Here is a 12,105-nt window from a genome sequence, read left to right on the forward strand (position 1 = left end):
ACAAGTAGAAACTTGACACAATGGTGGGAAGCATTGGAGTCAACATGGGCCAGCATCCCTGTAGATCGCTTTCAACACTTTGTAGAGTCCATGCCGAGATGAATCGAGGCTGTTCTGAGAGGGGGGTGCAACTCAATATAAGGAAGCTGTTCTTAATGTTTTGTACACTCAGTGTATATGATGGTGACCTATGATTCTGTCTAAATGTGTTGTCTAATATGTATACCTTTGTAAACATTGTATATAGAAATAGATTGTCAACTGTGACTTGATTGCTAACCAATTATCTAATTGAAATGACTAATTTTGGCCACCCGTTGTTCACTTGAACTTGTATGAATACAGACTGCAGGAGTTTCCTCACAAAGCACACCCTTGAAAAATACATAGTCCAAACTTTGGGTGTTTATGAATGAAATGAAAATACTAAGAATATAACTGATATCCCAAGTGTGCTTTCCCCTGTGGATCAGTGGAGGCTGGTGGAAGGAGATATAGGAGAACGGGCTCATTGTAATGGCTGGAATGGTATTAATGGAATGGAGTCGAGTGTGGTTTCCATATTTGCGATGTTTGATGCCGTTCCATTCATTCCATTTCTGCCATTAGAATGAGCACATCCTCCAATAGCTCCTCACACCAGCCTCCACTGCAGTGGATATATTTTTTGCATTTCTCTCCCACACACCCATCTTGAAATCTAAGGCCTATTTCATTAAAGAGAGACACTGGCCAGTTCTTCACTGCCGGAAATGTGTTTGGATTATGACAATATTCACAGTTATACAATTAATACATGAGCCTAATTTAAGACTTGACAAAAATCCATAGTTTGACATGAATTACAATTATTGTTCATTCATACACAGTATAATCATTCTCTGTGTCTCTCTCATACCTTGGGCAAGCCATCACTTGCAACAGGATGACTCTGCGCCACAGCACCCCCCTGTGGCAGAAGAGACAGTTGCACTCCCCAGCTGCAGCACCAGTTCAAAGGGATTCACCGTGCCCACCTGCAATGACACACAGCACAGGGTTTCCCTGGGAAAATCACTGAGAAACACCGCGTGCCATATTTACACAACGTCATGGTAGTGCATTATGTAATAACCTTATATGATAAGAACTCCCCTATCTTACAAGGTTACGGTCCATTCCATAGAACCTCCAGTCAATTCAACAATGTATTTGAAGTTAATTACAGAGAAATACCATTTAAATAATATGAATCACATTTATTACATTACATACCAAACTCCATGTGGTGTCATATTATGCAACTGCTGTCGGCGACCCTGGATGGGCATTTGTGACTATGCAATACGTTTTTATCTGCCATTAGTTGACCTTTTCACCGTTTGCCTGAAGCTGTAGCTTGTACAAGCTGTCCATACAGTTTATTACGGCATGAGATCATGTCCTGGGCCCGTATCCACAAAGCATCTCAGAGGAGGAATGCTGATCAGTGTTTGCTTTTTTAGGTCATTATAAGGTAAGATTATATGGACAGATCCTAGATCAGCACTACTACACTGAGATGCTTTGTGGATACAGGCCCAGATCTGTTTGCCCCTTGAGGTCACTTGCAACAGAGAGTCTAAAAAGGTAGAGATAATAATCCAAACTAGAGTTAGGAGCGAACTAACTAAAGTACCTGGTAACTAGCTTTAGGACACAACACCTATTGTCTCTCAGTAAAGGGTTACCAGTAGCTTTGAGACAACATCAGTAGTCTGTGTACTGGTTGGACTCCCTGAGTTGTGCCTCGTTCTGGTGGTTGGCGACGGAAAATGATCATACATTGTAGCCAGCTACACCCCAAAAAACTCCCTGTCAACAAAAGCATATGTATAATCTCTAGGAACTCTACTTACCAAGCAGAAAGTGAAATAAGTCCCTCGCTATCAAATAAACATCAGAATACAACTTGTACCCGAACCCTATTCCTTCCAAGTTTGACCCCTCCCTTCACACAAGACTTCCTCCCACGAAATCTACCACTGTTCACACAGCAGGAATATGACGCGGTTTGGACAAAAGTTGGATTCAGATGTTTATTTGATAGCGAGGGACACATTTCACTTTATGTCTGGTAAGTAGAGTTCCTGGAGACTATACATATGCTTTTGTTGACAGGAAACTTTTGTTGTTGTAGGTGGAGCCGGCTACAATGTGGTATGGTTATTTTCCGTCGCCAACCACCAGAACGATGCAGAACTCAGGGAGTTCAACCAACACACAGACCACCGATGATGTGTCCCAAAGCTACTGGTTACCCTTTACTGAGAGACAACAGGTGTAATGCATTATGATGCCGTTATAATACTGTGTATAAAGCATTGTAAAGCTTGTCACGAGAATACAACCTGGATGAGACCTCAACCAGCCTCAGCCTCCTTAAGATCACAGCTAAACTGAACACCCACAGCCTGAAGAATGTGTAGGGAGTATGACAAGATTCAAACTGTAGGAAACATAATCAAACCAAATATAGTCCTCAGTGTGTGTGTGTTTTGTGCTTGTGCTAATGTGTGTGTGTGGTTTCAGTGACCATGAGGGACCATGATAAGAAGACATTGAGACATTCCATTGGCTGACGGGAGGACATGCATTCCTTCCTGGTTAAAGGTTCCCAGCAGGACTTTAATGCAGCCTAGTTGTGACTGCAGCACATCTGCTTGACCTTGGTGTGTCTGTGTGCGTGCGTAGGGGCTAGGGGTCAATTTGGAATTCACAGTGGGAAGGTGCCAGTGGATGTGCCATGAACTTTATACACACACACACACACATCATTACATTTATACACACACCCTGCAACCACATGTAAAACTCAGTGTCTTATGACATTAGGTGCAATTGTCCTGGAATTGGCACAAACCTTGGGTTTCTTTACACCACATCCAGCAGGTACCCCGGGCGGTTGGAAAGTGAACTCCTCACAAACCTTGGGTTCCTTTACACCACATCCAGCAGGTACCCCGGGCGGTTGGAAAGTGAACTCCTCACAACACTTGGGTTTCTTTACACCACATCCAGCAGGTACCCCGGGCGGTTGGAAAGTGAACTCCTCACAAACCTTGGGTTTCTTTACACCACATCCAGCAGGTACCCCGGGCGGTTGGAAAGTGAACTCCTCACAACACTTGGGTTTCTTTACACCACATCCAGCAGGTACCCCGGGCGGTTGGAAAGTGAACTCCTCACAAACCTTGGGTTTCTTTACACCACATCCAGCAGGTACCCCGGGCGGTTGGAAAGTGAACTCCTCACAACACTTGGGTTTCTTTACACCACATCCAGCAGGTACCCCGGGCGGTTGGAAAGTGAACTCCTCACAAACCTTGGGTTCCTTTACACCACATCCAGCAGGTACCCCGGGCGGTTGGAAAGTGAACCCCTCAGCAAACCTGGAGTGGCTGAGGATGCTGGCCACCTTTCCATCCACCTCCACTACCTCATCCACCTGGGGGAGACACACACACACACAAATATTACTCACTGTGTATAACACACTCCTGTGGAAAACACACCGGGCACAGACCTAGGATCAGTATGATCCAATATAACTTTATTTGCCAAACTGTTATGTCGGAAATGTGTTTTCTGTTCTGCTTTCAACTTCCCCATTCAACACAAACATACTCACATTGGAGAGGAGCAAAGCCAAACTCCATTTGGCAGAAAATACACAAAACAGTATCTTGTACAAACCTTGAATGTGTACTGAGCGTCAAACTCCAGACTCTCCCCAAAACCAGTGATGTTGCCATTGTATATGACCAGAGAGGCTTTGTTAGAGATTTTGGGGACCTTGAAGAGACGGTAGGTGGCAGAGACAAACTGGTAGTCTGTAGTTCCAGAGGAAATATCAACGTTTTGAACAATCTAAAAAATGTCCCATGTATCAATGCTATAGACCCCAGTATGTTATAACAACGTAACCTCTACATGGTAACTCATATGGTTAAGAGCTGGTGGAAAAAGTGTCACCGTCTCATGTTTAAGACGAGTCAAACACATCTCACCTAGGATGGCATCCAGTTCCATGTTGTCCACGGTGATGACATTGGCCGTGACCAATCGCGGGGGGCTGAATCCCACCTCCTGAGCCAATCGCACTTGGTCCCCCCACCAAAGCGCTCCGCCTAAACACCCCTAACGACAGCATTAACATCTACAGATCACCGAGGTTATTAACGGTTGCCGGTACTACACATATAAATAGCAGGTAGAACCAGTCTAAAGCAGTGTAAAAATGTAATACAGAAGCTGGTTGGTAGACATACACACCTCACAGGACTTTGTGATTCTTGATCTCATCGAGAGCTTACGGCTACTATAGACATCACTGAAGTACAGCTCTCCGCCATCCTGACAACCAGAGAAAGTAGCAAAATATATTTAGTATGCAGGCTTAGAAGACGTGAAAGGAAGGGAAAGGAGGATACCTAGTCAGTCGCATTCAACTGAAATGTGTCTTCTGCATTTCGATGTTACCAAGCAAGGGTTCTCTTTCTTAATGACTTTTCACCGACACGTTTAAGTACAGTAAAAACATTTGACTTCTAAGGACTGGAACATGACATGAACCTTCCTTACAAGCTTGAAAGGGTTAATAGAAGTATTTTTGGTTGTAATTAGCTGATTTCTACATGATAGAGTATAGCACACAGTGTACCTTCAGCAAGCGGTAAGCATCACTCAATACTTTTCTCTTGTCTGGGGAAAAATTCACCAGAAAGAAAAACAGATGTGTTCCCAGGACCGAAACAGTACTCCAAAACAAAAACAGAAAAAAAGGGGAATTTGGCTTGCACATAGATACAGTGGCTTGCCAAAGTATTTACCCTTGACATTTTTCCTATTTTGTTGCCTTACAACCTGGAATTAAAATGTATTTTTGGGGGTCTGTATAATTAGATTTACACAACATGCATACCACTTTGAAGATGCAAAATATTTTTTCTTGTGAGACAAACAAGAAATTAGACAAAACCAGAAATTAGACAAAACAAGAAATTAGACAAAAAAACAGAAAACTTGAGCGTGCATAACTACTCACCCACTCCCCTCAGTCAATACTTTGTAGAGCCACCTTTTGCAGCAATTACAGCTGCAAGTCTCTTGGGGTATGTCTCTATTAGCTTGGCACATCTAGCCACTGGGATTTTTGCCCATTCTTCAAGGCAAAATTGCTCCAGCTCCTTCAAGTTGGATGGGTTCCACTGGTGTACAGCAATCTTTAAGTCATACCACAGATTCTCAATTGAATTGAGGTCTGGGCTTTGACTAGGACATTCCAAGATAAATGTTTCCCCTTATACCACTCAAGTGTTGCTTTAGCAGTATGCTTAAGATCATTGTCCTGCTGAAAGATGAACCTCCGTCCCAGTCTCAAATCTCTGGAAGACTGAAACAGGTTTCCCTCAAGAATTTCCCTGTATTTAGCGCCATCCATCATTCCTTCAATTCTGACCAGTTTCCCAGTCCCTGTCGATGACAAACTTCCCTGCAGCATGATGCTGCCACCACCATGCTTCACTGTGGGGATGGTATTCTCGGGGGGATGAGAGCTGTTGGGTTTGCACCAGACATAGCGTTTTCCTTGATGGCCAAAAAGCTCAAATTTAGTCTCATCTGACCAGAGTACTCCTGTGTAATGGCTTTTTTCTGGCCACACTTCCATAAAGCCCAGCCCTGTGGAGTGCACGGCTTAAAGTGGTCCTATGGACAGATAAACCAATCTCCGCTGTGGCGCTTTGCAGCTCCTTCAGGGTTATCTTTGGTCTCTTTATTGCCTCTCTGATTAATGCCCTCCTTCCTTGGTCTGTGAGTTTTGGTGGGCGGCCCTCTTTTGGCAGGTTTGTTGTGGTGCCATATTCTTTCCATTTTTTAATAATGGATTTAATGGTGCTCCGTGGGATGTTCAAAGTTTCATATATTTTTTTATAACCCAACTCTGATCTGTACTTCTCCACAACTTTGTCTCTGGCCTGTTTGGAGAGCTCCTTGGTCTTCATGGTGTCGCTTGCTTGGTGGTTCCCCTTGCTTTGGGGTGTTGCAGACTCTGGGGCCTTTCAGAACAGGTGTATGTATATATACTGAGATCATGTGACAGACCATGTGACACTTAGATTGCACACAGGTGGACTTTATTTAACTAATTATGTGACTTCTGAAGGTAATTGGTTGCACCAGATCTTATTAAGGGGCTTCATAGCAAAGGGGGTGAATACATACGCACACACTCCTTTTCCGTTTTTTATTTTTTGGAAAAAGTTATTGTGTCCATTATATGAAATCCAAATAAAAATCCATAGGAAAAACGCCAAAGATGATGAATAACTTTGCAAGGCCCTGTAAACAAGCACCACAAAGCGTTGTGTTCAGCGATTGCCCTTTATGATATGAAAAACATTTTAATTGAATGGTCACCACCACACCACACAGTTGTGTACCTGGTCCTCAGTCATGTCGATGCCTGTGACATGGCCCTTCTCCCCGACCAGTTGGCTGAGCATGTAGCAGTCTCTCCCACTGCCACTGCCCAGGTCCAGCAGCTTGCAGTCCTCCAGACACTCTGGGACCACCAGACCACACCCATAGTACCTGACAGAACAGCAGCAGGTCAAGGGCTACATGGTGAGTATATTGAATCAAGTGTAACAGTTATTCATGGACGATTCAATGATCTGATGGATGATCTTATTCACAACAATCGTATCCTTTTCAATCTACAGTCAAGCAGGCAGACACAGACCGACAGAGACAGAACAACACACAGGCATGTAATTGTGTGTGAAAATGACTTGTTACCACAGATGTTATCAAAATGTCATTACATTGTAAGTACAATGTTACAATAGTGAACCCACTTGGGTGTGACTTCAGGATGGATCTTCTTCAGAGCCTTCAGGACGAAGGTTGGGATGGGCTGTCACGTTCTGACCTCTATTTCTGTTGTTTTGTATTTATTTAGTATGGTCAGGGCGTGAGTTGGGTGGGCAGTCTATGTTTGTTTTTCTATGTTTTGGGGCATTTCTATGTTTTCGGCCTAGTATGGTTCTCAATCAGAGGCAGGTGTCATTAGTTGTCTCTGATTGAGAATCATACTTAGGTAGCCTGGGTTTCACTGTGTGTTTGTGGGTGATTGTTCCTGTCACTGTGTTTGTTGTCACAGGATAGGACTGTTTTGCGTTTTCACATTTATTGTTTTTGTTAGTTTGTTCATGTGTAGTGATTTATTAAAACATGAATAACCACCACGCTGCGCTTTGGTCCGCTTCTCTTCCTCCTACAGACGAACGCCCTTACAGAATCACCCACCCACCAAGGACCAAGCGGCGTGGTAAACAGAGGCTGCAGCAACAGCAGCAGCAGGAGAAGCGACTGGTGCAGCAGGAGCAACAGCAGCAGCAGCAAAGGCAGCAGCAGGAGGAGCAACAGCAGCAGCAGGAGAAGCGACTGGTGCAGCAGGAGCAACAGCAGCAGCAGCAGAAGCAGCAGTGGGAGAGGCTGCACTACTTGGAGAGATGGACTTGGGAGGAGATTCTAGACGGGAAAGGACCCTGGGCAGAGCCAGGAGAATATTGCCGCCCCAAGGCCGAGCTGGAGGCAGCAAAAGCAGAGAGGCGGCATTATGAGGAACTAGCACGGCAGAGCGGATGGAAGCCCGAGAGTCACCCCCAAACATTTCTTGGGGGGGGGCACAGGGGGAGTGTGGCAGAGTCAGGAGTCAGACCTGAGCCAACTCCCCCCGTTTATCGTGAGGAGCCAAGGAGGAGCTCAGAACCAGAGCTGGTGTTGGAGGTGAGCGAAGCAGAGACTGTGAAGGAGTTAATGGGGAAATTGGAGGAGAGTGATATGAGGGACTTGCTGGTTTGGTGCATGAGGCACAACATTCGCCCGACGGAGCGTGTCAGGGATTTAATGGCACCGGGGTCAGCTCTCCATACTCATCCTGAGGTGCGTGCGAGGGGTCTGGTGAAGACTGTGCCAGCCTCACGCACCAGGCCTCCTGTGCATCTCCCTAGCCTTGCACGTCCTGTGCCATCTCAGCACTACAGTGCTCCTAGCAGTGCTAACTGTGGCGGGCGTGGTGCTGGTCAGGCACCGTGTTATGCAGTTGTGCGCACGGTGTCCCCAGTACGCGTGCTTAGCCCAGTGCGCTACATCCCAGCTCCCCACATCTGCCGGGCTAGGGTGAAGATCCAGCCAGGGCGGTTGGTGCCAGCCCTGCCCTCAAGATCTCCAGTACGCCTTCACGGTCCGGTCTATCCGTCACCACCTCCACGCACCAGCCCTCCGGTGGCAGCCCCCCGTACCAGGCTGTCTCTCCGGCCCATCCTTACAGGGGCTTCCTCCTCTCCAGCGCTGTCGGAGCCTCCCGCCTGTCCGGCGCCTCTGCCGGAGCCTCCCGCCTGTCCGGCGCCTCTGCCGGAGCCTCCCGCCTGTCCGGCGCCTCTGCCGGAGCCTCCCGCCTGTCCGGCGCCGCTGCCGGAGCCTCCCGCCTGTCCGGCGCCTCTGCCGGAGCCTCCCGCCTGTCCGGCGCCTCTGCCGGAGCCTCCCGCCTGTCCGGCGCCGCTGCCGGAGCCTCCCGCCTGTCCGGCGCCGCTGCCGGAGCCTCCCGCCTGTCCGGCGCCGCTGCCGGAGCCTCCCGCCTGTCCGGCGCCTCTGCCGGAGCCTCCCGCCTGTCCGGCGCCTCTGCCGGAGCCTCCCGCCTGTCCGGCGCCGCTGCCGGAGCCTCCCGCCTGTCCGGCGCCTCTGCCGGAGCCTCCCGCCTGTCCGGCGCCTCTACCGGAGCCTCCCGCCTGTCCGGCGCCTCTGCCGGAGCCTCCCGCCTGTCCGGCGCCGCTGCCGGAGCCTCCCGCCTGTCCGGCACCGCTGCCGGAGTCTCCCGCCTCTCCGGCGCTACCAGGGCCTTCCTTTTCTCCAGCGTTGCCGGAGCTTCCCGTCTGCCCAGCGCCAGCTGAGCTTCCCGTCTGCCCAGCGCCAGCTGAGCTTCCCGTCTGCCCAGCGCCAGCTGAGCTTCCCGTCTGCCCAGCGCCAGCTGAGCTTCCCGTCTGCCCAGCGCCGCCAGCGCCGCCCGTCTGCCCGGAGCCGCCAGCGCCGCCCGTCTGCCAGGAGCCGCCAGTGCCGCCCGTCTGCCAGGGGCCGCCAGTGCCGCCCGTCAGCCAGGGGCCGCCAGTGCCGCCAGTCAGCCAGGGGCCGCCAGTGCCGCCAGTCAGCCAGGGGCCGCCAGTGCCGCCAGTCAGCCAGGGGCCGCCAGTGCCGCCAGTCAGCCAGGGGCCGCCAGTGCCGCCAGTAAGCCAGGGGCCGCCAGTAAGCCAGGGGCCGCCAGTGCCGCCAGTCAGCCAGGGGCCGCAAGTAAGCCAGGGGCCGCCCGAGCAGCTGCCCCTCTGTCCCGAGCAGCTGCCGCCCCTCTGTCCCGAGCTGCTATCGCCCCTCTGTCCCGAGCTGCTATCGCCCCTCTGTCCCGAGCTGCTATCGCCCCTCTGTCCCGAGCAGTTGTCCCTCTGTCCCGAGCAGTTGTCCCTCTGTCCCGAGCAGCTGCTTCACCTCTGTCCCGAGCTGCCCCTCTGTCCCGAGCAGCCCCTCTATCCAGTGGGGTCATTGAGAGGGGTGGTCATGGTGAGTAAGCCAGGGAGGCGGACAATAAGGCGGACTAAGACAATGGTGAAGTGGGGTCCGCGTCCCGCGCCAGAGCCGCCACCGCGGACAGACGCCCACCCAGACCCTCCCCTATAGGTCAAGGTTTTGCGGCCGGAGTCCGCACCTTTGGGGGGGGGGGTACTGTCACGTTCTGACCTCTATTTCTGTTGTTTTGTATTTATTTAGTATGGTCAGGGCGTGAGTTGGGTGGGCAGTCTGTTTGTTTTTCTATGTTTTGGGGCATTTCTATGTTTTCGGCCTAGTATGGTTCTCAATCAGAGGCAGGTGTCATTAGTTGTCTCTGATTGAGAATCATACTTAGGTAGCCTGGGTTTCACTGTGTGTTTGTGGGTGATTGTTCCTGTCACTGTGTTTGTTGTCACAGGATAGGACTGTTTTGCGTTTTCACATTTCTTGTTTTTGTTAGTTTGTTCATGTGTAGTGATTTATTAAAACATGAATAACCACCACGCTGCGCTTTGGTCCGCTTCTCTTCCTCCTACAGACGAACGCCCTTACATGGGCTGAGATGGGGCTAAGCAGGCATTACTCTTCAGGTCAGACGTTTTCTTCAGGGTCTTCCCATAGTAGTCCTGAGGGAAGGTTAAAAATACCTACTGTATCGAGATTTATGATTTAAGTCTTATACATCGTTACTTGGCTGCATCTCATTCGATGATGATCAATTTCAGGTTAATGTTCAACTTCAGTATTTCAACTAGGCTACCAGTAGCCATAGGCATACTGCCTGGACATACTGTGATGAATGTACAACACATTAGGAACACCTTCCTAATATTGCGTTGCACCCCCTTTTGCCCTCAGAACAGCCTCAGTTTGTCGGAGCATGGCTCTACAAGGTGTTTAAAGTGTTCCACAGGGATGCTGGCCCATTTTGACTCCAATTCTTACCACAGTTGTGTCAAGTTGGCTGGATGTCCTTTGGGTGGTGAACCATTCTTGATACACACTGGAAACTGTTGAGCGTGAAAAACACAGCCGCGTTGCAGTTTTTGACACTCAAACCGGTGTGCCTGGCACCTACTACCATACCCCGTTCGAACAAACACCCTCTGAATGGCACACAATCCATGTCTCAATTGTATCAAGGCTTAAAAATCATTCTCTAACTTGTCTCCTTCCCTTCATCTGCAATGATTGAAGTAGATTTAACAAGTGACATCAATTAGGGATCGTAGCTTTCACCTGGATTCACCTGGTCAGTCTATGTCATGGAAAGAGCAGGTGAGCCTAATGTTTTGTACACTCAGTGTATAAATACACTCTACTAGTCAGCAATGGGCTACAAATATATGTAAAATGTACTAACAAAATTAGACTTTAACTCTGTCAGACAACAGCCTTTCCCACATTCCCTATAAAAATTTAAGACATGCCATTTAACTGTAGTTAAATTAACGGACAGACATTTTCACAACAGAAAAAAACATGGTCAAGACAAACATGTCAAACAAGACCTTGCTACAGTAACCTGCAAGTATATAGTCACGATAGACCATCGTAACGATGTCGCGATTGTAACGAGTCGTGGGAAACAGTTTGGTCTTTCACTTTGCACAATCTGAAAATTGTAGCATATGCTGGCTGGATTGTGTGACATGTAGAAAGAAATGACACCGCGAGGGGCATGGCCAACAACTTGAATAACATCTACAACTGACACTTGTGGAAGCTTACCCGTGTTCTTTCTTGCATTCAGCCATTGAGGTCCAAATGACCTGAATTATTACATAAATCTAATAAATAAACATTGGAATCAAAGTTCATTTTACATGACCTGTCATAACAAAATGTTAACTTCCTGGTTCTCTGTACCGCCCCCTACCCTTAAAATTAGAAGTCTCTTTCAAAATAAAATGTTACAACTGGTTTAACACTCCTGTTGTGTTCTGGTCGATTTGGACCGATTTACAAGTTCTCTCTCTCTCTCTGAAAGAAATGTAGTTCATTTAATCGGATTGTCACAAGATTCCACGACTTTGTCCACACAGGGCACACACAAAATACATTTAGATTATTTTCATTACATTTTGGGTCAGAATTGACCGGCCATTAGATATAAATGGGTGAGACTACAATTAGTGTATAAAATTGAGTTCAGGCACATGCCCATTCATCAGATGGTCACACTTCCTCTCCCAGACGCCCATATGGATGTGTGTTTGAGCATGCACATACCTCACTCCACTTCTTGGCTTCCATGGCAACCCCCACAGGAACCATTCCCCAATAGAATCTTTCCCCCATGCCACACATGTTGACATTCTCACAAACAATCACAACTTTTCTCACAGCTCTGGCACATAAAGCTTTTTTGAGGCCTTGCTCACAATTCCCCGGATATTGTGAGGCGGTACAGAGGATAGGGGGCGGTACAGAGAACCAGGAAGTTAACACATGACACAGGTCATGTAAAATTAACTTTGATTC

General features: G+C 48.3%; 1 pseudogene across 1 annotated transcript; it reads right to left on the bottom strand.

Moving 5' to 3' along the window:
* Nucleotides 1-825: 825 nt before the first annotated feature.
* Nucleotides 826-11,898, bottom strand: LOC110495109 (arsenite methyltransferase-like; annotated as a pseudogene). Its single transcript, XR_016488126.1, has 10 exons — nt 11,854-11,898; nt 10,186-10,247; nt 6,879-6,944; nt 6,439-6,612; nt 4,682-4,778; nt 4,292-4,374; nt 4,024-4,158; nt 3,715-3,849; nt 2,882-3,466; nt 826-1,016 (listed from the first exon to the last, which is right to left on the bottom strand). The product of XR_016488126.1 is annotated as an arsenite methyltransferase-like (transcript).
* Nucleotides 11,899-12,105: the final 207 nt, after the last annotated feature.

This window comes from Oncorhynchus mykiss, chromosome 17, assembly GCF_057628025.1.
Source record: "Oncorhynchus mykiss isolate SJ-2025 chromosome 17, ASM5762802v1, whole genome shotgun sequence".
Taxonomy (NCBI): Eukaryota; Metazoa; Chordata; class Actinopteri; order Salmoniformes; family Salmonidae; genus Oncorhynchus; species Oncorhynchus mykiss.